The 23,604-nt window shown below is 44.9% G+C and overlaps 1 protein-coding gene and 1 non-coding gene across 5 annotated transcripts in view; one reads left to right on the top strand and one right to left on the bottom strand.

Moving 5' to 3' along the window:
- Positions 1 to 23,604, top strand: part of CCND3 (cyclin D3) — a 98,901-nt gene that overhangs the window by 49,972 nt on the left and 25,325 nt on the right. For 2 of the 4 annotated variants that reach the window (XM_058733939.1, XM_058733937.1), the window contains exon 2: positions 15,284 to 15,363. The exons of the other annotated variants lie outside the window; for them this stretch is intronic. The gene's annotated coding sequence lies outside the window, so the exon portion shown is untranslated. The remainder of the gene's footprint in view (positions 1 to 15,283; positions 15,364 to 23,604) is intronic. 4 annotated transcript variants of the gene reach the window in all.
- TRNAK-CUU (transfer RNA lysine (anticodon CUU)) lies at positions 17,909 to 17,981 on the bottom strand. The gene has a single exon. It is a non-coding gene; the product is annotated as a tRNA-Lys (tRNA).

The raw sequence follows: 23,604 nt of genomic DNA, 5'->3' as shown, positions 1-23,604 counted from the left end.
GCCTGGTGTAGGGAAAAAAGACCCCACACATCTGGTGTCAGAAGCATTGTGAGTGTGGTAGTCATGTGAGAGTAAAGGATAAATATATAGGAGGACTGTGAGGTTTTTCCTATACAGGTGGTATCTCATCTTTGTTTTAGTTTTAATTCCCCTGCTGACATACGATGTTGAGCATCTTTTTGTATACTTATGTGCAATCTGTATATCTTCTTTGGTGATGTATCTGTTCAGGACTTTTGCCCATTTTTAATTCAGATTATTAATTTTCATATTGTAGAGCTTTAAGAATTTATATATGTTGGACAACAGTCCTTTATCAGATGTATCTTTTGCAAATATTTTATCCCAATCTGTAGCCCAACTCCTCATTCTCTTGACATTGTCATTTGCAGAGCAGAAGTTTTTAAATTTTTTAAAGTTTATTTAAGCAAACATTTTGAGAGAGAAAGAGTGTGTGCACACAAGCATGAGAGAGAAAGACAGAGAGAGAGAGAGAGAGCAGGGGAGGGGCAGAGAGAGAGAGAGAGAGAGGAGACAGAATCCCAAGCAGGCTCTGAGCCCTCAACATAGACCCCGAGGTGGGGCTCAAACTCTTGAACCGTGAGATCATGACCTGAGCTGAAACCAAGAGTCAGATGCTCAACTGACTGAGCCACCCAGGCGCCCCCAGAAGTTTTTAACTTTAATGAAGCCCAACTTAGTAATTATTTCTTTCATGGATCATTCCTTTGGTGTTCTATCCACAAAATCATGACCTTATCCAAGGTCATTTAAGGCTTCTCCTATGGTATCTCCTAGGAGTTTTATAATTTTGAGTTTTATGTTTAGGTCTATGATCCATTTTGAGTTAGTTTTTGTGAATAATGTAGGTCTATATCTAAATTCATTTTTTTGTATGTAGATGTCCAATTGTTCCAGCACCATGTATTGAAAAGAATTTTTTTGCTTCATTGTATTACATTTGCTCCTTTGTCAAAAATCTGTTGGGTGTGTGTGTGTGTGTGTGTGTGTGTGTGTGTGTGTATTTTTTTTTAAGTTTATTTATTTTTGAGAGAGAGTGCAAGCAGGGGAGGGGCAGAGGGAGAGGGAGACAGAATCCCAAGCAGGCTCTGCACCATCAGTGGGGAGCCCAACGTGGGGTTCGAACTCACAAACTGTAAGTTCATGACCTGAGCCGAAATCAAGAGTTGGACTCAACTGAATGAGCCACCCAGGTGCCCCCGACATCAGTTGGTTATATTTATGGGTCTATTTCTGGGTTCTCTGTTCTGTTTCATTGACCTTTTTGTCAATTCCTTCACCAATACCACACTGTCTTGAAGTTGGGTATTGTCAGTCTTTTGACTTTGTTCTCCTCCTTCAATACTGAGTTGACTATTCTGGGTCTTTTGTGTCTTCATATAAACTTTAGAATCAGTTTGTTGATATCCATAAAATAAGTTGCTGGAATTTTTATTCGGATTGTGTTGAATCTACAGATCGAGTTGGGAATAACTGGCATCTTGACAATAGTTAGTCTTCCTACCCGTGAACATGAAATAAATAGCTCTCTATTTAGTTCTTCTTTGATATCTTTCATCAGAGTTTTATAGTTTTTCTCACTGAGGTCTGTTCATATGATATTTTTTTAATTAAAAAAATGTTTTTAATGTTTATTCATTTTTGAGAGACAGAGAGAACAGTGCGTGAGCAGGGGAGGGGCAGAGAGAGAGGGAGACAGAATCCAAAGCAGGCTCTAGGCTCTGAGCTATCAGCACAGAGCCCGACATGACTCGAACTCACTGACTGCGAGATCGTGACCTGAGCTGAAGTCGGACACTCAACTGACTGAGCCACCCAGGCACCCCTGTTCATATGATATTTCATATCAAGAATAAATAAATGTTTTATTTTGGAGCAGGTGGCTAATATAAGTGGTAATTTCAAATTCCACTTGTTCCATTTGCTGGTATATAGGAAGATGATTTGCTTTGGAATATTAACCTTGTATCCTGCAACCTTTCTACAATTGCTTATTAATTCGAGGATTTTTGTTGCTGTTGATTCTTTTAGACTTTCTGTATAGGCAATCATGTCATTTGTGAACAGATACAGTTTTGTTTCTTCCTTCTTAATCTGTATCTCTTTTATTTCCTTTTGTTGTCTTATTGTATTAGCTAGGACTTCAGGTACAATGTTGAAAACAGTGGTGAGAAGGGACATCTTTACCTTGTTCTTGATCTTAGTGGGAAAGCTGAGTTTCTCATCATTAAGTATGATATTAACTATAGGTTTTGGGTAGATGATCTTTATCAAGTTGAAGAAGTACCCCTCTATCCCTAGTTGTTGTGAGTTTTTATAATGAATGAGTGTTGGATTTTGGGAAATACTTTTTCTGCATCTGTTGATATTATCATGTGATTTTTTTCTTCTTTAGCCTATTGATATGACATTTTATATTAATTGAGTTTTGAATGTTAAACCAGACTTGCATATCTGGGGTAAATCTCACCTAGTCATGGTGTATAATTTTTATACATTGTTGGATTCAATTTGTTAGTATTTTGTGGTGGAATTATGCATCTATATTCATGAGAGATTTGGTTTGTAGTTTCCTTATAATGTTTTTGTCTGGTGCTCGCTTCGGCAGCACATATATAATGTTTTTGTCTGGTTTTGATATTAGGATAATGCTGGCCTCATAGAATAAATAGGGAAGTATTCCTTCTACTTCTATTTTCTGAAAGAGATTGTAGAGAACTGGTATAATTTCTTCCTTAAATGTTTGGTAGAATTTGCCAGTGAACCCATCTGGGCCTGGTACTTTCTATTTTGGAAACTTCTTACTTATTGAGTCACTTTTTTTAAAGTTTATTTATTTATTTTAAGAGAGAGAGAGAGGGAGGGAGAGAGAGAGAGAGAGAGAGAGAAAGAATGAACGGGGGAGAAAGAAAGGAAGAGAAAGAGAATCCCAAGCAGGGCTCAAACTCATGAACCTTGAGATCATAACCTGAGCTGAAATCAAGAGTTGGACACTCAGCTGACTGAGCCACCCAGGTGCCCCTGATTCAATTTCTTTAATAGATATAGGCCTATTCAGATTATCTATTAGTAATATTTTTTAAGGATAGATTTCTAGGGACGCCTGGGTGGCTCAGTTGGCTGAGCATCTGACTTAGGCTCAGGTCATGATCTCATAGTTCGTGAGTTCGAGCCCCGCGTCAGGCTCTGTGCTGACAGCTTGGAGCCTGGAGCCTGTTTCAGATTCTGTGTCTCCCTCTCTCTCTGCCCCTCCCCCGCTCATGCTCTGTCTCTCTCTCTCTGTCAAAAATAAATAAAAAATTAAAAAAACAACAACACAAGGATAGATTTCTAGAGATAGGATTCCTGGTCTAGGAATCCTGGTCTAGTGTGTGTGTGTGTGTGTGTATGTCTGCGTGTGATTCTGAAAGTAGCACATACTCTATGTTAAATAAATAAACTGTGAAGAAATATACCAATTAAAAAAGTAAAAGTTCCCTAACACCTCTTTCCCCAGACAGACTCCACAAAAGTGATCACTGTTAATGATTTCCTGTGGATTTTTCCCAAACATTTTCTATTCCTGGTTTGAATATTTAAATTAAAATTTTTTTAATGTTTATTTATTTTTGAGAGACAGAGCATGAGTGGGGGAAGGGCAGGGAGAGAGGTAGACACAGAACTGAAGCAAGCTCCAGGCTCTGAGCTGTCAGCTCAGAGCCCCACGTGGAGCTCGAACCCACAAACCACGAGATCATGACCTGAGTCAAAGTCGGCGCTCAACCGACTAAGCCACCCAGGTGCCCCTGAATGTTTTTAAAGGCCTTGATACCTATTAATAAATTGCTTTGCAAAAAGCCTGTAATAAGGCATGCTCATTTCTATTAGGACTGAGGTTTACAACTTTTTCACTTTTTTGTAAATATAGAAATATAGTGGGGAGCCTGGGTGGCTCCGTCGGTTAAGCTGCTGACTTTGGCTCAGGTCATGATCTCATGGCTCATGAGTTCGAGCCCCGTGTCGAGCTCTGTACTGACAGCTCAGAGCCTGGAGCCTGCTTCGGATTCTGTGTCTCCCTCTGTCTCTGCCCCTCCTTGCTTGCACTCTGTCTGTCTGTCTCTCTCAAAAATAAAATAAAACATTAAAAAAAAAGAAATATAGCACATTATTTTAGAAAATATAGAACATTTTTGGAAGAACAAATTAAATCACCCATAATTCCACCATGTGGAGATGACCAATAGTAATGTTTTAGAAAATTTCTCTCTGGGCATAAAACAGGAACACAAATCACCGGTGTCATGTGACACACACAAAATGCCAGATCAAGAGACAGAACATGCCTCCACTCCCCCACTGCCCCGTCCCAACCGTGCATTGATTCTTTAATGTAGTGGGAATTAATCTTCTCTAGCCAGGTTGGTTGGTTGGTTGGTTTTGTTTTTTTTTAACCATCATAACCCTTTTTTTCTACTCAGATTTGTTTTTTTTTTCTTCTTCTCTCCTCTGACTTAATATAGTGAGCATTCCTCCATATCTTTAAAAGTTATGTATAATTTTGAGATGCTTATCCAAGTAAATGTAATTATTCTTATCCCCTGGCTCCCTTAGACTAGATTCCTAGAAGAATATGAGGTTTTTTAAAAAATTAGTTAATTAAGTTTTTAATTTACATCCAAGTTAGCATATAGTGCAATAATGATTTCAGGAGTAGATTCCAGTGATTCATCCCCTATGTATGAGCATCTAGTGCTCATCCCCACAAGTGTCTTCCCTAATGGCTCTTACCCATTTAGCCCATCCCCCCACCCACAACCCCTCCAGCAACCCCCAGTCTGTTCTCTGTATTTAAGAGTCTCTTATGTTTTGTCCCCCTCCTTGTTCTTATATTATTTTTGCTTCCCTTACCTTATGTTCATCTGTTTTGTATCGTAAATTCCTCATATGAGTGAAATCATATGACTTCACTGACTGGCTAATTTTGCTTAGCATCATACCCTCTAGTTCCATCCATGTATTTGCAAATGGCAAGATTTCATTCTTTTTGATTGCCGAGTAATATTCCATCGTATATATATATACCACATCTTCTTTATCTGTTCATCTGTCGATGGACATTTGGGCTCTTTCCATACTTCGGCTATTGTCGATAGTGCTGCTATAAACATCGGGGTGCATGTGCCCCTTCGAAACAGCACACCTGTATCCCTTGGATAAATGCCTGGTAGTGCAATTGCTGGGTCATAAGGTAGTTCTATTATTAAGTTGTTGAGGAACTGGTTTCCAGAGTGCCTGTACCAGTTTGCATTCCCACCAGCAGTGCAAAAGAGATCCTCTTTCTCTGCATCCTTGCCAACATCTGTTGTTGCCTGAGTTGTTAATTTGAGCCATTCTGACTGGTGTGAGGTGGTATCTCATTGTGGTTTTGATTTGTATTTTCCTGATGATGAGTGATGTTGAGCATTTTTTATGTGTCTGTTAGCCACCTGGATGTCTTCTTTGGAGAAGTGTCTATTCATGGCTTTTGCCCATTTCTTCACTGGATGCTTTGTTTTTTGGGGTGTTGAGTTTGATAAGTTCTTCACAGATTTTGAATATTAACCCTTTATCTGATATGTCATTTGCAAATATCTTCTCCCATTCTGTCGGTTGCCTTTTAGTTTTGCTGATAATATGAGGTTTTTTTACATTTATTTACTTTGAGGGAGAGAGAGTGAGAGAGAGCAAGTGTACTCGAGCAGGGGAGTGGCAGGGAGAGAGGGAGAGAGAGAATTCCAAGCAGGTTCCGTGCTATGAGTGCAGAGCCCGACGTGGGCTCCATCCCAGGAACCACAAGATCATGACCTGAACCGAAATCAAGAGTCAGTCGCTCAATCGACTGAGCCACCCAAGCACCCCAAATATAAGTATTTTTTTAAACACTTTTTAAATGTTTATTTATTTTTGAGAGAGAGAGAGAGAGTGAATAGGGGAGGGGCAGAGAGAGAGGGAGAGAGAAAATCCCAATCAGGCTCCAGGCCATCAGCACAAAGCCTGACACAGGGCTCAAACCCATGAACCATGAGATCATGACCTGAGTTAAAGTCAGACACTCAACCAACTGAGCCACACAAGTGCCCCTAAATGTTTGGTGCTTACAGTCCAACTATCTTCCAGAAACATATCAAATTTATACAGGGAGGGAGTTGGGGAGGATAAGAGAGAGGAATAAAGCTAGGTGATGCCCAGCATGTCACATGGCCATTGTTTATAGTGACTTGCTGAGATGTGGCCAGCTTGATGACTGGTGGCTACTACCAGCAGTCAGGGCCCTCAGCTTCGTGTGTCCATCCATGGCCTGAACATTCATTCATTCTTTCAACAAATATTATCATTTAAAAAAAATTTTTTTAACATTTTTATTTATTTTTGAGAGACAGAGACAGAGCACCAGCGGAGGAGGAACAGAGAGAGAGAGGGAGACACAGAATCCGAAGCAGGCTCCAGGCTCTGAGCTGTCATCACAGAGCCCGACCCGGGGCTCGAACCCACAAACCGTGAGATCATGACCTGAGCCGAAGTCGGACGCTCAACCGACTGAGCCACCCAGGCGCCCCTCTTGCAACAAATATTATTAAGCTTCTGCTCGCTCTGCATTGTTCTAGATACTGAAAACACTGCAGAGGTGAGGCACACTTTCTGCCCTTGGAGAGCTTACATTCTGATAGGGGGTCACACCCTAAGCATATGAACAAATGAGTACGTAATGTCTGACCGTGGGAAAATTATGAAGAAAGATAAAGCAGGACCTGGGCATAGAACGTGAACGCCTGGGCGTGATGGAGTCCTTTGAATGGGGCTGGTCAGGGAAGGCCTTTCTGAGGCGGTAACGTTCCAGCTGAGACCTGAGTGAGGATCCGTGAGAATATCTAGAGCTGTGGTGGTGCTCAGTCCTAGCTGGACATTAGAATCGTCTGAGGGAGCTTTTAAAAATCTCAGCGCCCAGGCAACACTCCATGCCAATCAAATCAGAATCTCTGGAGATGGAGCCCCGGCACCGGTATTTTGTAAGTTCTTTAGGTGATTCCGATGTGTAGCCAGGGTGGAGAACCAGTGTCCTGGGGCAGCTTTGCCAAATAGAAATGCAAGGCAAACCACATGTATAATTTTAAATATTCTTGTAGCCACATTTTAAAAAGTAGAAAGAACATGGCACCTAGGTGGCTCAGTTGGTTAAGTGTCCGACTTTGGCTCAGGTCATGATCTCACAGTTCCTGAGCTCAAGCACTGCATCGGACTCCCTGCTGTCGGCACAGAGCCTGCTTCGGATTCTGTGTCTCCTCCTCTCTCTACCCCTCCCCTGCTTGCTCTCTCTCTCTGTCTCTCTCTCTCTCTCAAATAAATAAACATTAAAAAAAAAAGTAGAAACAAGTGACATTAATTTTAATAACACTATTTTTTAAAATATTTTTAACTGTTTATTTGCTTTTGAGAGAGAGAGAGAGACAGAGAGACAGAGAGATAGACAGAGCACGAGATAGGGAGGAGCAGAGAGAGAGGGGGCCACAGGAATCCGAAGCAGGCTCCAGGCTCCATGCTGTCAGCACAGAGCCCTGATGCAGGGCTTGAACCCACAAACCGCGAGGTCATGACCGGAGCCAAAGTCAGATGCTCAACCAACCGAGCCACCCAGGCGCCCCTTAATAACATTTTATTTTACCTAATACATCTAAAATATTATTTCATCATGTAACCAATAGACAAATTATTAATGTGATATCTTGTATCGTTTTTACTAAGCCTTTGAGATCTGGTGTGTATTTTACACTCAGAAGCACATCTCAGTTGAGAGCAATCACGTTTCAGGTGTTCAGTGGATACATGTGGCCACCATTATGGACAGCACGGCCCTAGAGGAAGAGCTTTCCAAGCAAAGGAAGTAGCAGGTACAAAGCAGTTAAGACCTGAATGGGTTATTGAGTTTCCGGTACCGCTAGGAGGCAAATGTGGCTGGAGGGTAGTAAAGGAAAGTAGGAGTGGTAATAAATGAGGTCAAGGAGATGGGGTTCAGCCTTTTGGATTTTATTCTAAATATGATGGGAAGCCATTGGAGATTTTTGGGAGAGGGAGAGAGAGAGAGAGAATATGAGTAGGGAAAGAGGGATCCCAAGCAGGCTCAGTGCTGCCAGTGCAGAGCCTGAGGTGAGGCTCCACCGAGGGGCTCGAACTCATGAACTGTGAGATAATGGCCTGAGCTGAGATCAAGAGTTGGCCACATAACTGACTGAACTACCCAGGCACCCCTAATTCACTTTTCTAAAGAACCCTTTGACTCCTGCCTCGGAAGCAGCGTGCATGGAGACCAGAGTGAAAAGCAGGGAGGTTCTAGATATAGGCTGTTACATTCACCTGGGTGACAAATACGGGCAGTTTGAATTTAGGTCAGGGGGCAGGTGCTGCAAAGGGAGGTATTCCAAGGCAAAGCCTATTGAAGTTGCTAATGGATTGGAATTGGGAACCGTGAGAAAAAAAGGAGTCACAGATAACTCCAAGGTATTTGCCCTGAGCCAATGATGGTGGAGGTTGGGGTAGGGAAAGGGTGAAATAGGGGTTCGTTTTCAGCATAGAACGATCAAAGTGGATGTGTCCTTTAAATCTGGAACTTGTATCAGCAAAGGCCCAGCGGGTGGGTGTAGGGAGAGGTCAAGCAGTGGAGATCCCATATGCTAAGAATGCGTGTTGGGGCGGGGGCCAGGGTATGGGAAAATGGGAGGTAAAACACACTGCAGTAGGGGCTCCTGGCTGGCTCAGTCTATGGAGCGTGCAACTCTTGATCTCAAGGTTGCGAGTTCAAGTTCCACGTTGGGTGTAGAGATTACTTTAAAATCTTTAAAAACAACAAAAACACTGCAATAGGTTATAGAGGGCCTTGAATGCCAAACTAAGGAATTTGAAATCTACTTGATAGGAATGGGAGGAGCTTTGGAAAGGCCTTGAATGCCAAACTAAGGAATCTGAAATTTATTTGATAGGTATGGGAGGAGCTGTGGAAATTTTCGAGCAACAATTAAGATGACCAGAGCTTAACCTTACATTAACAGCTTTCTGTTTAATAATGTGAAAAATGCCCACAAGCTTCACTAAAATTATAGATTTAGTGTGGTGATAGCCAAGTTTTTGAAAAAAAAAATCTCACGTATGGATAAAAAGGCTTCATGTATTACAAAAGAGAGACTGGAAGGAATATTATCAAAATGTTCACAGAGGGGTTTTGGTGGTTGGTAAGGCTATGAATAACATTGGATTCTTTTTGCTTTTCTTTCTGCTTTTCTGTATTTCCCAACTTTTCTTTAATCGAGCGTAACTACCTTTATGTGGAGAATAAATTTAAACCAGCAACTTAAATGTGTGCGAGATTGGAGGGAGTACATTCGATGCAGAGTGGAGGCTGGGATACGGGTTGGGTTTACTGTGGCCATCCAGGGGAAATGGAAGGAGAAGTTGAACTGGGGCAGGGGCCACGAGAGGAGGAGGGATGTGAAGAATGTATTTCTTGCCTTCAAATTGGATTTGTCAGGAAGCCTTCCTACAAGTGCCATAGTTAAGAAGGATGGGCTCTGGGGGCACCTGGGTGGCTCGGTCACTTGGGCATCCAACTGCGGCTTAGGTTACAATCACACGGTTTGTGGGTTCGAATCCCGCATCGGGCTCTGTGCTGACAGCTCAGAGCCTGGAGCCTGTTTCGGATTCTGTGTCTCCCTCTCTCTCTGCCCTCACCCACTCACATCCTGTCTCTCTCTCTCTCAAAAATAAATAAACATTAAAAAAAAAAAAAAAAGAAAGAAGGATGGGCTCTGGAACCTGGCTGCTGGAGCTGCAGTGTGAACTTGGCCATTACTTGGGCAAATTATTCTTTGTGCTTCCTAAAACTCCGTAAGGAGGAATAATACTTATACCTACCCCATGAGGTTGGTCTAGGAAGTAATTGAATGAATACATATTAACCCCATAGCAGTGTTTGGCTCATAGTGGGCACTTGGGGTTTTAGCTGTCATTCTTACTATTCACCTGGCCTCAATGGAATCGGTGCTGCAGGTGGTTGCAGAGTATGGAGTAGAGTGAAGGGACCAAAGTTACTGAAACATTACCCCTAGCAGATTAATTTTTTATAAGAATGTATCTTGGGGCACCTGGGTGGCTCAGTCGGTTAAGCGTCTGACTCTTGATTTTGGCTCAGGTCATGATCTCATGGTTCGTGGGATGGAGCCCCGTGTCGGGCTCTGTGCTGACAGTGTGGAGCCTGCTTGGAATTCTCTCTCTCCCTCTCTCTCTCTCAAAATAAATAAACATTTAAAACAAAGAATATATCTATATATATGTATATTTTTTTAATGTTTATTTTTGAGAGAAAGAGAGAGACAGAGCACAAGCAGGGGAGGGACAGAGAGAGAGGGAGACACAGAATCTGAAGCAGGCTCCAGGCTCTGAGCTGTCGGCACAGAGCCAGACGTGGGGCTTGAGCTCATGAACCGAGAGATCATGACCTGAGCTGGAGTCGGATGCTTAACCAGCTGAGCCACCGGGGTGGCCCTATTTGTATACTTTAAAAAATCTTAGTAGTGAGAGTTTTTGGAAAATAAGTTGGGCCATCTCAGAAATGGTGAGCTCCCACCACTAAAGAAATTTAGCAAGTGCTGCACGGATCATTGAGGGGCTGGTACAGGGCTGTGATTCCAAACTAGTTTTCATCAGAGGATGTACTGGGGTTTTTTTTGTGTAACTAAATGCATTCCATTGAAAGTACTATCCTTTAGGGGCACCTGGCTGGCTCAGTTGAAAGAGCATGCGACTCTTGATCTCAGGGTTCAAGCCCCATGTTGGGTGTAGACTTTATTATTATTATTATTATTAAAGATTAGGTTAAAAAGAAAGCATTATCCTTTAATCTGAGTCTTCTCAAAGGGTTTGGTATTCAGGGAGTCTTTGTTTTATGAAATATGGTATATATAGATTATAGGTTTTTTCCCTAATAACCTTACTTGGCAATAGTCTTACTTTTTGGTCTCCAAAATTTTGGGGGAAATTTTATTGGTCTTTGAAATGTAAATTTCTGGGAACTAGGGTTGTGGGGAAAGTGAATAATTTGGGTAGGCAAGTAGGTGCCTTCGAATCCCCTTTTGACCCTGAGATTCTCTTTACTTCAGGGCCACAGTTTGGACCCCCTCATCCCAGTGAGTCATTCTGCAAATGTGAGCTTTTAGGTGGGGGACTGGGTAACGATGTGAGCGGTTCCACTCAGTTCTGCCACCTACAACTGTCATACAGTTCTTCCAATATCCCCTCTTGGCAGGCAGACCCTGCAAGGAACCACTGCCCCGTGGCCCCAGCTTCACCCATCCTTGGATTCCCACGTGCAGGCATGTGCGGAAGGCTCCTGATGGGGAGGCTCTGTGCTCCGTGCCACGGGGCCAGGAGGTATTATTGACATCAGCCCCCTCCCCCCCCGGGGTGTCTACCCCAGGGAGCGTATGGTGTGACACCCTTCATCTACAAAGCACGGTTTTGTTATCGCGGCTTCCTCATACATAAAGTGAGGGTCATAATTCCATCCAGCAGCCACGGAGATGCATCTGTCCCCGCTCCCCTCACCTACACCCAGAGCTGGAAAGAAAAGTCAGACTCTGAGAAGCTCACCATGAGATCAAAGCAGAATGGGTGCAGCAGGGGTGTGCACAGCTACCTTAAAGAGAATGGCGTCCAAACCATGAGACCTGATTGTCCCTGGACCAAAAACTAACACATCTACAAAGAAAGGCCCATGAACTGTGGATACTTAAAAAAAAAAAAAAAAAAAAAGCAAGAGGCGACTGAGTAGAGAGGGGGCCTGACCTGGCCTGGTGACTTTCCCTTTGGTGGAAAAAGTCACCTCTCCCAGCCCTTGCCCCCAACATAAGAACCTTTCTGGCCCCCTCCCTTAAGTTTTGCTCCCTTACCCACCACACCGCCTCTGCTTTGCCTCTGGTTGCCCTTGGGGAAGGGCCTGCAAGGACAGACCACGCTGGCCAGAGGCCCCGTGTGTCCACTGTGTCTCCCAGGTGGGTTTAGACTCGGCTGTGTGGCATGTGTCTCTGTGTCAGGGCACTGTCTACCTTGAGTTTCCCCCCAGAAGCGGAGGCCCCTGCAGACGTGCTGGCAGGTCCTAGTTTGGAGCCTCAGACGCTGAGGAGGTAGGCCCAGCTCTTGCCGAGGTCAGGCCACCCTTGTATTGCCAGGCAACATGCTGGCAATGTTACCTCCATACCTCCATACCTCCATTGGCCTTACCTTCTTCCCCTATCTTGGAGCTCCCCCAGTTCGGCTCCCAGTGTTCTTGTGAAGATGAGGTCAGTTAGTGGAGGGGAAAGGGCATCCTAACCTGTCCAAGCATTATTCATATTAGATGATGACCATCACCTTCTAACGGGATCATGTGTATATTAACCCTTCGCAAAGTGGAATGGGACATGTGAACTGTCCTAGTTCTGTTGGGAGTCAAGAACCGTGGGAAATTGACAGTTAGGCTCAAGAGAAATGGCAGATTGGCCACCCACCCACCCCCCTTTTGAGGGTTAAATTGATAATAGTGCCAGGGTTTACCCAGAGGAAGAACTAAGATGGGAAATGAACTGTGCTGTGGTTCAACAGGTGGCTGCCTCTCTGTGACCCCCCGGCTAAGTCGGGCTGTTGTGGAGCGGTAACCGGGGCACTTGGGACCCTCCATCAGAAGCCCTCTGCAGACAGCCGGTGGGTTTCCAGTAAAGCTCAAGGGCAGCGCGCACCATCACGTGGTTCACCATGCCCTGAGCTCAGACTGTTGTTTTTCCACCGGACTAAAGCGAGCCCCAGCACCCTCCAGCTGCTCCTGTGAGAGGGAAGAGGGCCAGTGCCTGCTTAACCCGTTCTTACCTCTGACAGACACCCCTGCCAAGGGGCCCACGTGGGCTGGATACAGGTTGATGTGGCACATCTGGAGGAGCTCAGGTGTTCTTTTTCAGGGTGGTATGTTCTAGGCAGTTTGGATGTGCGTTTATATTTAGGAATCACTTGGCGGGCAAGAGAGGTGGTGTGGCAGCAGGGGGATGATAAACATCATACCCGCCGTGCAGAGTACTCTTCTAAGGATTTCACCTGCTATCTCACTTAATCCTCACCCCCCAAAATCCCTGGGTGGTAGACCCTATTTACAGATGAGGAAACTGAGGAACAGAGGACTTCATTAACCTGTCGAAGACTGCACAGCAATTAGGAAGTGACAGAGCCAGAAGTTAAACCAGGCAGGAAGTCTGACAGCGGGGTCAGAACTCTGTTTATTATTCTTGTCATTTTTCCGTTGCACACCTAAGGCAGAGAAAGACTTGTCAAGGCCACACAGCTGGTGTATGACGGACCTGGTGGTCAGACCCAGGTCGGTCCACCTCCGGGGCTCACACTGGTAACCACCACTCCATTCTACATCTGTGGTCGCCCTTGGTATTCAGTGGTAATGTGTAATATGGTATTATATATCATGTAGTACGGTATTCTATCATAGTACCTTACCGTATTAGAGTATAACCTATTACAAGGTTACAGTTTATTTGATGAATTCTCTATTGTTGGACAGTTAGATTGTTTCCATTTTTTCAATATTAGAAATAAATGCCAAGTTTTGTTTTTTAAGAGAGAAATGGTAGGAATGTTGTTTGGTTTATCAGTTTATTTGTTTCTTTTCAAGGATGTAGAGCAGATGGGCTGAGCTCTCAGATGCTGGAAGAATTGGAGGCTTTGAGTTGACTGCTTGAATGGAGAATGAAATTCTGATTAGGAATGGTGCCAGGTGGAGAGAAGGAAAGAACAGACTCTGTGCTGTAGCCCAGGGATTTGGCATTGCCCGCTGAGATAGAAAATTGGGGATGCATTGCAGAAATATCTGTAATTCCCACTTTGGATATTTTAGCATTCTCTAGCGTTTTCCGGCCCAGTGTCTCATTGACATTGCCCAGATACACACGGGTGGGGCTGGGCAGAGGGTGAGCCATTTTCTTCCCCAGATCAGCCATGTGCAGCCATCTGGAGTTACACCATCTGTCCATCCCGTGTCCCTTGCTCCTTTGGCCCTTCCATCTCAGTGTGTCTTTGAGGTTCCCCCTTCGGTTCTTATGTCCCCGGTCGAAAGCAGAAGAGGAGTCCTGAGCACATCGTACACAGTGATGACCATAATGGCCTCCATATGCTGAGTCCCCAGCATGGTAGTGAGCCCTTTCCAGGCCTCATCTTTTGTATCTTCACAGCTTTTGGGAAGGGGACCGTTATGAAACTACCATCTTATGGAGGAGGAAAAGGAAACTTCAGGAAGTTAAGGGCTCGCCTAAGGCCATATAGCCAGGGACTGGTGGAGCTGGGATTCAGAGCCAGGGCTATCTAAACTCTGTGGCCACATCTCCTTTGCAGCCTTCGTGATGCACTATAAAAAGAAGACCCTCTAGTTCTCGGTGGGGAATCTTCAGAAAATCAGCAGGAACGTGTTCATTACCTGCATGTGTGTTTACCGGATGGACTCACTTAGAGGATGTTGGGATAGTAAAGGATCCTGGAAGTATCTCTTTCCTACCATATTTTTAAAGTGCGTCAGACGAGGTCCAGAGAGATCAGCAGACTTGCCGAAGGGCAAAATGGTGGACCAACCAGATTAGAACCGAGGTCTTATGACGTCCACCCTGTGGTTCTTTGAGAGGCAAACAGCTCTTTGTTCTACTCTGTCGGGAGCATTGGGATCAAAAGCATGTGCCAGTAGGACAGATACAGAGAAATAGGAGTAGTTTGGTGGGGCTGGGCAATGCTAAGGTCCATGGAGACAGGGAGTCACAAGAATCCTCTGATTGTCCGTGCCTATTCCAGAATACACCCAAATCCTAATCCCACCGTACAGAAAAATACAAGTGGGGGCAAGTGGCAGGAAGGCAGTGTGGCCCAATGATTAAAAGTCTGGGCTCTGGCATGAGACAGACCAGGAGTCACATCCGGGCAAGGTGCTGTATCTCCCGGAGCCTCAGTTTCTTCATCCACAAAATGGGAGTCATAACTGCTTATTACTCGGGACCACTGCAAGCATGAAATGAGACAATGCTTGTGAATAAACTGGCACACGTTTGTGGAAAAAAAGAGAAGAATCTTGGGATTGTTTGAGTTGGTAGAAAAAGGAGAACACAAAACTGGTAACCAAATATGTGATTTCAACAAAAGGCCAAGTATTTCTTAATTTCATCTGATTCATTATTTCCCACAGGCTCTGTCAGAGGGGTGCTCATCGCACATTTCTACATGGTGGCAAAAAGCTCTGTGACCTCTCTTTGGTGAAGAACGCGGGTGAGCTCAGTGATAATACAGGATGCTTTTTACTTCCTGTCTTGAAAGGGGTGGGAGATAAGAGAAAGGAAGATTGTTAATATAAACTTGAAATCCAGATTCTTTCTAAAGTACGTCTCCTCAGCTGGGTGACCTCAAATGAACCTCTCACTGTCTCTATTGTCTCTTTACCACAAGGTCATTGTGATGGCCACATAATAGCCACTTTACATGCAGTATCTTATGTAACCCTCAGAGAAGCCTACAAGACAGATATTACCATTCCATTTCTAGATAAAGGAGAAGAAGACAGTTCCGGGAAGTTAAGTAACTTGTCAAAGGCCACACAGCACACAGCCAGCAACTGGCAGAGCTGTGATTTTTTTTTTTTTTAGGTTTATTTATATTTGTTTTGAGAGAGAGGGGGCGGTGGGGGGAGGGGCAGAGACAGTCGGAGAGAGAGAGAATCCCAAGCAGGTGCTGCACTGTCAGCACGGAGCCTGACACGGGGCTTGATCCCATGAACTGTGAGATCGTGACCTGAGCTGAAATCGAGAGTCGGGCACTTAACCGACTGAGCCACCCCAGCGCCCCAAGATCTGTGATTTAAGACCAGGTCTGACCCCAGAGCCCACATGCTTCCCAGTATACCCAGGGTAGATTCAGATTTTGTTGGGTCTAAAGCTTCTGCAATTTTCGAGGCCCTCTTTAAGAAGGACAGTACAAAATCACAATACTAAAGATACCAAAGTGCATATTTATTTAGATTTTGTGATGAAATCACAACATACTAGGAAACAATGTTAAAGCCCAAACATCACAAAATCCAGAAAAATAACGTAATATTTATGTGAACTGCTTGATGCTCCTCTATGACACCTTTTGTATCCTCTTTGGTTGCATTCTCCTATGACAGTGATTTTGTAATCTTTACCATGGAGCAAATAGAAAAGATAACCCAGTGTTTCTCTAGCATAGTTGATTGGAAGTTTTAAAAAAAAAATTATTGATAGTCTGGAAAAGTTTCATTCAGCTTTACAAGTCATTATTGGTAATGTCCTATAAATATTGGGATAATTGTCAATTTTGGAAAAACCTCCATCAAAGTTTCTTCCATATATGAGCCATAAGATTTTAGGGCATTTCGTGTTTTCTGGTACAGCGATTCATCTAAACTCATCTTTGACGGGCCCCTGGGTGGCTTGGTTGGTTAAGCGTCCGACTCGTGATTTTGGCTCGGGTGGTCATCTCACGGCTCGTGAGTCCGAGCCCTGCACGGACGGTGCGGAACTTGCTTGGGATTGTCTCTCTCCCCCTCTCTCTCTCTGCCCCTTCCCTGTTCACTTGTGCACACACGCTCACTCTTTCTTTCTCAAAATAAACATACATACATACATACATAAAGATTTTTAAAAGTTAAAGAAAATAATCTTTGAATCGGTGACACTTCTTACCCTATTTTCTGTCAGCTAAGTGCTATCTTTGTTATCGGAATCTTGTGTTAAATCGGCAAAAAATGCTCATCTTTTCTAGTACACCCTTCTGTCTTCCACCCCCTAGGATGGAATGAGGATGGTTACGTTACTGAAAGACTCATAAATAAAGTCCTTTCTCACAAGTCTGTGACCTTTTCAAGGGAATTCATTACAAAATACCGGATGTGAAAACATCGGAAGCATTTGGACGATTTGGCCTGGAAAGGGGAGGGCTCAAGGCAGCGAATAAATAACCACCTTCAAGGATATGAACCTTAGTGGTCATTAGAGTCAGCAGGGTGTATCTGAGCTTGATTCTGAGATCTGGGGGGAGGAGATGGGGGGACCCCGTTAGCTGTCTAGTTAACAGGGTTCTGCAAGTCACTTGGAGCAGCTAGCCCTAAAATGGATACAAAGAATAGTAGAAAAGTAGGTGAGTGACAACAGCTAAAACTGCCTTGCTGTGGACTCAAAGTGTGACCCATGGTCTGGCACCTGCTGTGGGAGCTGGTTCGAAGTGCATAATGGGGCCGGTGGACTGGGTTGCTCCTGGCTGGCTCAGGATCTCAGGTATCTCAGGATCAGAAGGTCAAGCCCCACGTTGGGCCTGGTGATTACCTTAAAAAAAAAAAGAGAGAGAGAGAGAGAGACATACCTAATCTTGGGCCCCACCTACAACTGTTGAATGGGAATCTGCATTTTCCCAGAGCTGCGGGTGAGAAACCCTGGACCAGAGACTTTAGTTGGAACTTCCGGGCGTGCCCACCCAGGCTTGGTGGCTGTCATTTACCTCTGTGTCCTTGGCCTTAGGAACTGGCTTCTCTTCTAGCTTCTGGCAGTGTGGATTCATTACATCTCTGTTCCTCTCCCGCCAGACTGCAGACTCCTACAGGGTTGAGTTGTATTCCTCTTTGTTTTCTGGCCCTTTACAGTGCCTGGCACCCCGAGATACCACTTGTGGACTGTCCACTGCATGCCAAGAGCTTTGCTCTCTCTTACCTCATTTGCCTCTCACCTCAAGCTTGTAGGCTGAAATAAATATCCCCATTTGATGCATGTATGTATGTGTGTATGTATGTATATATTGTCTGTGCCCAACGTGGGGCTCAAACCCACGACCCTGAGATCAAGAGTCTCATGCTCTAACGACTGAGCCAGCCAGGTGCCCCAGCAGTCCCCATTTTATAGCTGAAGAAACTGAGACTCTGTCACTTGTTTACGGTCATAAGTGGCAGAAGCCAGGAACCAAACCCCAGGGTGTCTGATTCCAAAGCCTTCATTAAGAGGATCGGTAAATGTTTGTTGAGTCACTTACTTATTACTTCGTTATGATTCAAGTGTTCATTAATGTTCTTATTCATTGAGGAGACTCCTGGGAATTCGAGGACGACAAGCAGTAAAAACTGCTTCTTCTTGGTGTACTTTTTCTAGAATGGGATCATTCTAGAAGGTTGATCTGGCATCAACCTTCCAGAGGCAGGGAGCTAGCTGGGCTGCAGAAGCCCCCAGCCTGTCCCTGGGAATGGGGAGGTGGCAGTCCTGTGCCGCCCCCACGCCTTTCATAATGTCCTCCGTGACTCAGCAAAGAAACCCTGGGTCTGAAATCAGAGATGAGGCAAAAAAAAAAAACAAAAAAAAACCACAAAAAACACAAAAAACAAAAAACAAAAAAAACCAAAACAAACAAACAAAAAAAAACAACAGCAACAACCAGCTACCCTCAAAAATGTTTTCTTTTCCTGGAGGAATTTCCCTTTCATGTTCCTCATAACTCTGCCAGGGAATCCAGGAAGCCTTTGGCCTGGGGTCAGCTGTGACCACCCCCCCACCCCCCAGTCTAGTTTCTCTGGGACTTGTCCCTCCTCCTTCTGATTCCTCCCTAGGCCTGGGACAGCATCAGGGGCCGCCTTCTTCAGTGGTCTCTGATTCTGGCCCACCCAGCCCAAGACTCCTTACCTTATGTTAAATTATTAATCCTGATCCTGGACCCAGATTGTTGGAGTTCAAGTTCTTGCCTGTACCTTTTACACTGTGTGACTTTGGGTAAGTCACTTCACTTTCCTCTTCTGTGAAGTGGGCACAACAGTACGTTTGAGGATTAAAATAATTAATATACGTAAAACACTTAGAACAATGCCTGACACAGTGATTACTATCTAACTGTTCATGTTGTTATTATTCATTATGGAGCAGTTATTAATACCTAGAGGAGACCTGGGTGAGTTCGTGTTGAACTTCTGTTTCTTTCTTTCTTGCTTTCTTGCTTGCTTGCTTGCTTGCTTGCTTTCTTGCTTGCTTGCTTGCTTGCTTGCTTGCTTGCTTGCTTTCGATAGGGAGAGTGAGTACATGTGCCAGGGAGACTGAGCCAGGGAGGGGCAGAGGGAGAGGGAGACCCTTAAGCATGCTCACAGGGTGGAGCCTGATGAGGTTCCATCTCACAACTGACCATGAGATCATGACCTGAGCTGAAATCAAGAGTTGTACCTCAACCCACTGAGCCACCCAGGTGCCTCTGAATTTCTCTTTCCGTTTCTTCTAGCCCCACCCCAGATTTTGCCTGAATTCCCAATTATTCATGCTGTAGAGAGTTTAAGGGGGCAACTGCAAATGAGTGAATAGAATAAATTAATAAATTAGAAAGCTCTGGGTTGTTCTCTGAAAATGAGATTATTTTAATGGACGAAGAAGCCTGAGTCAATAGAGTTGACTGGGGAAGAACCACATTCCGTCCAGGAGGAGGGTGGCCCTCTGAGAATTTCCAATCACGGGATAGACAGACCTGCCTACTAAGGGGCAGTTTACCGATAGACTGATAAAGTCCGTATGAAGATCTCTAGACAACAGGGGAAGGAGAGAGTGATTCCTGGCTAGAGGCCAGCTTGTAGCTCTCAGCCCTGGACAAACATACAGAACCTGGGCCCCACACTTAAAGATTCTGATATCCACATCTGGGAGTAGAAACAGGGGCATCAGAACTCTTTTTTTTTGTTTGTTTGTTTTAATTTTTTGAATTTACATCCAAGTTAGCATCAACAATGATCCAATCCAAGTTAGTGCAACAATGATTTCAGAAGTAGATTCCTTAATGCCCCTTCCCCGTTTAGCCCATCCCCCCTCCCACAACCCCTCCTGTAACCCTCTGTTTGTTCTCCATATTTAAGAGCCTCTTATGTTGTGTCCCCCTCCCTGTTTTTATATTATTTTTGCTTCCCTTCCTTATGTTCATCTGTTTTGTATCTTAAAGTCCTCATAGGGGCATCAGAACTCTTAAGAAACTTGCCACATAATGAGGAATGAAGTCCAACAGTAAACAGAATCAACTTAATAATAGAACAGCACATTACTGTAAATGAGTAGGTACACTTCTCTCTCCTTTGTAACCATCCCTCCAAGGTAGCTTATATTATCCCCATTTTATAGGTAAGAACACTGAGGTTTGAGTACTTTAACAGCGCCATTGTGTAATCCAGGCCTGATGTAATGTGCTGCATTCCACACCGCAGGAGGTCAGCCTGGAAGAAACTTCCCAGAAATTGAAATTAAGATTGTTCCCTCTGATGTAAACTATAAAATCAAATCGATCCATAATGGGTCAGAGCAAAGATATGCAAGCTGATTTGAACAGACACAAAGGGTCCCAGAGCCAGGGAAGGCTCAACTTTAACCAGTGGCCTCTATTAACATACCTAAAGAAACAATGTGTCAATGGAGGTGGGAGGGTGCTTGGGCCCTGTGGGTCTGACATTCCGTGGGCTTGAGGGAGGGGCCCTGGCCCAGCCGACCTCTGACAGCATCGTGATCTGGCTTCATTCAGCTCTTCCCCTGGGCTTCCTTCCGTTCTCTCCTGCCCTCTCGGACTGTTGTTTCCTTCCATGGTTCCTCTTTCTCCACCTGCCCCTTAAATGTGTTTTCTGCATTCCATTCATCTGACATTCCCCAGGTGGCAGCATCCAGTCCACAACGGGGCTGCCTGTGCTGCGGACATCACAAGTGCATACTCCAGGTGTCCAGACTCTAGGCACCAAGGTGAAGGTGGGGGAGAGGGGAGGGCGTCATCAGACATGACCGGAAGGTCACATCCCAGCTGGGCTGCTTGCTGGCTGTGGGCCTTAGAAATTTCTTTACATTATTTTTCAGTCTCAGTTTCCTTATCTGTGAAATGGGTTGTTAATGCCTACTATAAATGATTGTTGTGAGGATGAAAATAGACACTAGGCATTCCAAGCCCTTGGGAAGGACTCTATAAATGGTGCCTATTTATTATGTCCAGCTGGTATGGGACTTCTCTGTGGGCACTTCAAAAGCAACATGTGAAACAGAGAACCCTTCTCCCCTAAATCTGTTCTTTCATTTGGACTCCTAATCAGATTCCACCCAATTGTGGCCAAAACCAGAATCCCTAGTCATCCTTGGACTGTCCCTCCCCTGTTATCCCCTCGGCCACTGAACTCCAGTCAGTTTGTTTCCTGCATTTCTTCTATTTTCGTAAAAAGCCACCCTTGGAACTTCTCGTTCGGTTATTGCAAGAATCTCCTTTATTTATTTATTTATTTGTTATTTATTTATTTATTTATTTATTTATATGTAATCTCTGTACCCAACATGCGTCTTGAACTCACCACCCCGAAATCAAGAGTTGCATGCTCTCCCAACTGAGCCAGCCAGACGCCCCAAGGTTGTTGCAAAAACCTCTTGACTACCTTTCTCTACTTACTCCCCAGCAAAGTCCAACTGCTTATGTACCTAGGTCCTGATCCAGATTAGCCCCTTTAATGGCAGTCCATTGCCTTTAAGGCACAACTCAAATTCTCCTGTGGCCACAGGCTCTTCCTGATCTGCCCTGCTTTCCTGTCCAGGCTCCTTTCCTGGCACTGTCCTGTCTTGCACCCTCCCTGTTGGCAGTGCTGAGCCACACCCCAAATTTGCCAGGTTCTCATGCCTCGTTGCAGCACCACTGAGTTCCTGCAGCTTTCATCTGTCTTTCCAACAAGGCTGAGCCCCTTGAGCCCTCAACTCCTTTTGGGCATCTCTGGGTTCCTGGTATGGGGCAGGCTCTCTCAGTAGGAGGCTCTCCTAAGAAGGTTTAACATTTTCGCATCTTTGATGTTGGCCAAGCACTGTTCTAAACACTTCATCTTCTCACAACTCTATGGGGGTAGGCGTGCTTCATTCATCCTTTCTGGCTGTACCTACAGAACATTCCCTCTGCCTAAGCCTTGGTCCAGGCACTGTGGATATGGCAGGGTACCCAGGACGGGGGTTGCTTAGAGATGAGGGGAGGGGTTTCTATTTGATGCAAGAAGGTCAAGAAAAGCCTCTCTGAAAAGGTGAAAATTGAGCCGAGACCTGAGGAAGAAGGAGAGGGGGCTACCTGAGTATCCAGGGGAAGAGTGGTCCAGGCAGAGGGAATAGCCAGGACAAAGGGGATCATTAGCCCCATTTGACAGATGAGGAACCAAGAGTCTAGGTAGATTAATCAAAGTCACAGAATAAGTGGTTCCAAACCCAGGCTCTGTAACTACTAACTCAGCCATTACTCTACACTGTCTTTTGAGGGACACGGTGGGTGCCTTGGCTGTGGGCAGGCTGGCTCTCTGTGTTCACCATGCAACCCTCTAGCCGGAGCTTGCTCCCTGTGTCCAGGAGAGCCTGGGCGGATCAGCTGGCCCTGTATTCAGGTTCTCCTGGTGGCGCTGTGTTTCTGAAGTGTGTATCTGTTTCTGTGGCTTTCATTAGGAACAATTAGACTGCTTGGACTCTTCAGGCAGCCTCAGAAAGCATACTTCTGCAATGCTGAGGATCAGACCCTGAAATATGGTGACTTGGCCAAGGCACACTCCCCCTCCCTGGTCAGTAGTCAGAGTGGCCTCTGTGGGCAGTTGCTGTACTTCACCCCCTTCCTTCACACTTCAACAGGAGGATCTGAGGCAAGTGTCGGCGGAGGTGGTATTTGAGCTGGCCTTGAAGGGCAGGAAGCATCGCAAGAGAGGCACGGACGGGGCATTTAGGCAGAAGGAAGTGTATGAGCTAGGCCAGAGCATCCGTGCTGGACCGTCTAGTGTATCTGGAGTATAGGTACGTGGAGGGTGTGTTTGTTGGGAGAGGGGAGAGAGAGCTGGAGGGAGAATTTTAGGGTAGATCATGGCAGCCTTTTTTTTTTTTTCTTTAAGTTTATTTCTTTATTTTGAGAGAGAGAGAGTGCATGGAGAAGGGGCAGAGAGAGGGAAAGAGAGCTCCCTGTGTCAGCACAGAGCCCAACGTGGGGCTCAAAGTCACGAAACCCTGAGATCATAACCTGAGCTGAGGTTGGATGCTTAACTGGCTGAGTCAACCAGGCATCCCTAGCTGTTTGTTGTTGTTGTTGTTGTTTGGGGTTTTTATGGTTTTTTTTTTTTTTTTGGTAATGGCAGACTTTGCATGTCCATTTCAGATAGGTCTGGATTTTATCTGGGTAATCCTAGGGATTTTAAGGTTTTAAGAAGCAAAGGAAGCATGTGTGCATTCCTGATGTTTTTGAAAGAAGGCTTGGGCAGTAGTGGGGAGCAGGGGCTGGAGGGGGTGTGTGGAGGGAGAGAGGCCAGTGAGAAGAGAGAGGATTGCACCAGTCCAAATGTTAGGTGGGAGTGCCTGAGCGTTGAGTGGAGGGGCCAGATTCTAGAGCCACTCTGATGACAGAGTCTGCTTATAGGTTAACTTGGACAAACTTGGAGCAAGAGGCACTAAGGAAGAGTAGAGTCAGCGTTTTTAGCTTGGGTGACTCAGGGGGTCGGGGTTAACTGACACCGAA

This window comes from Neofelis nebulosa, chromosome 6 (genome assembly GCF_028018385.1).
Source record: "Neofelis nebulosa isolate mNeoNeb1 chromosome 6, mNeoNeb1.pri, whole genome shotgun sequence".
In the NCBI taxonomy this organism is placed as follows: Eukaryota; Metazoa; Chordata; class Mammalia; order Carnivora; family Felidae; genus Neofelis; species Neofelis nebulosa.
Note: the sequence above shows the minus strand (reverse complement) of the source record. Positions and strands in the feature narration are given on the sequence as shown.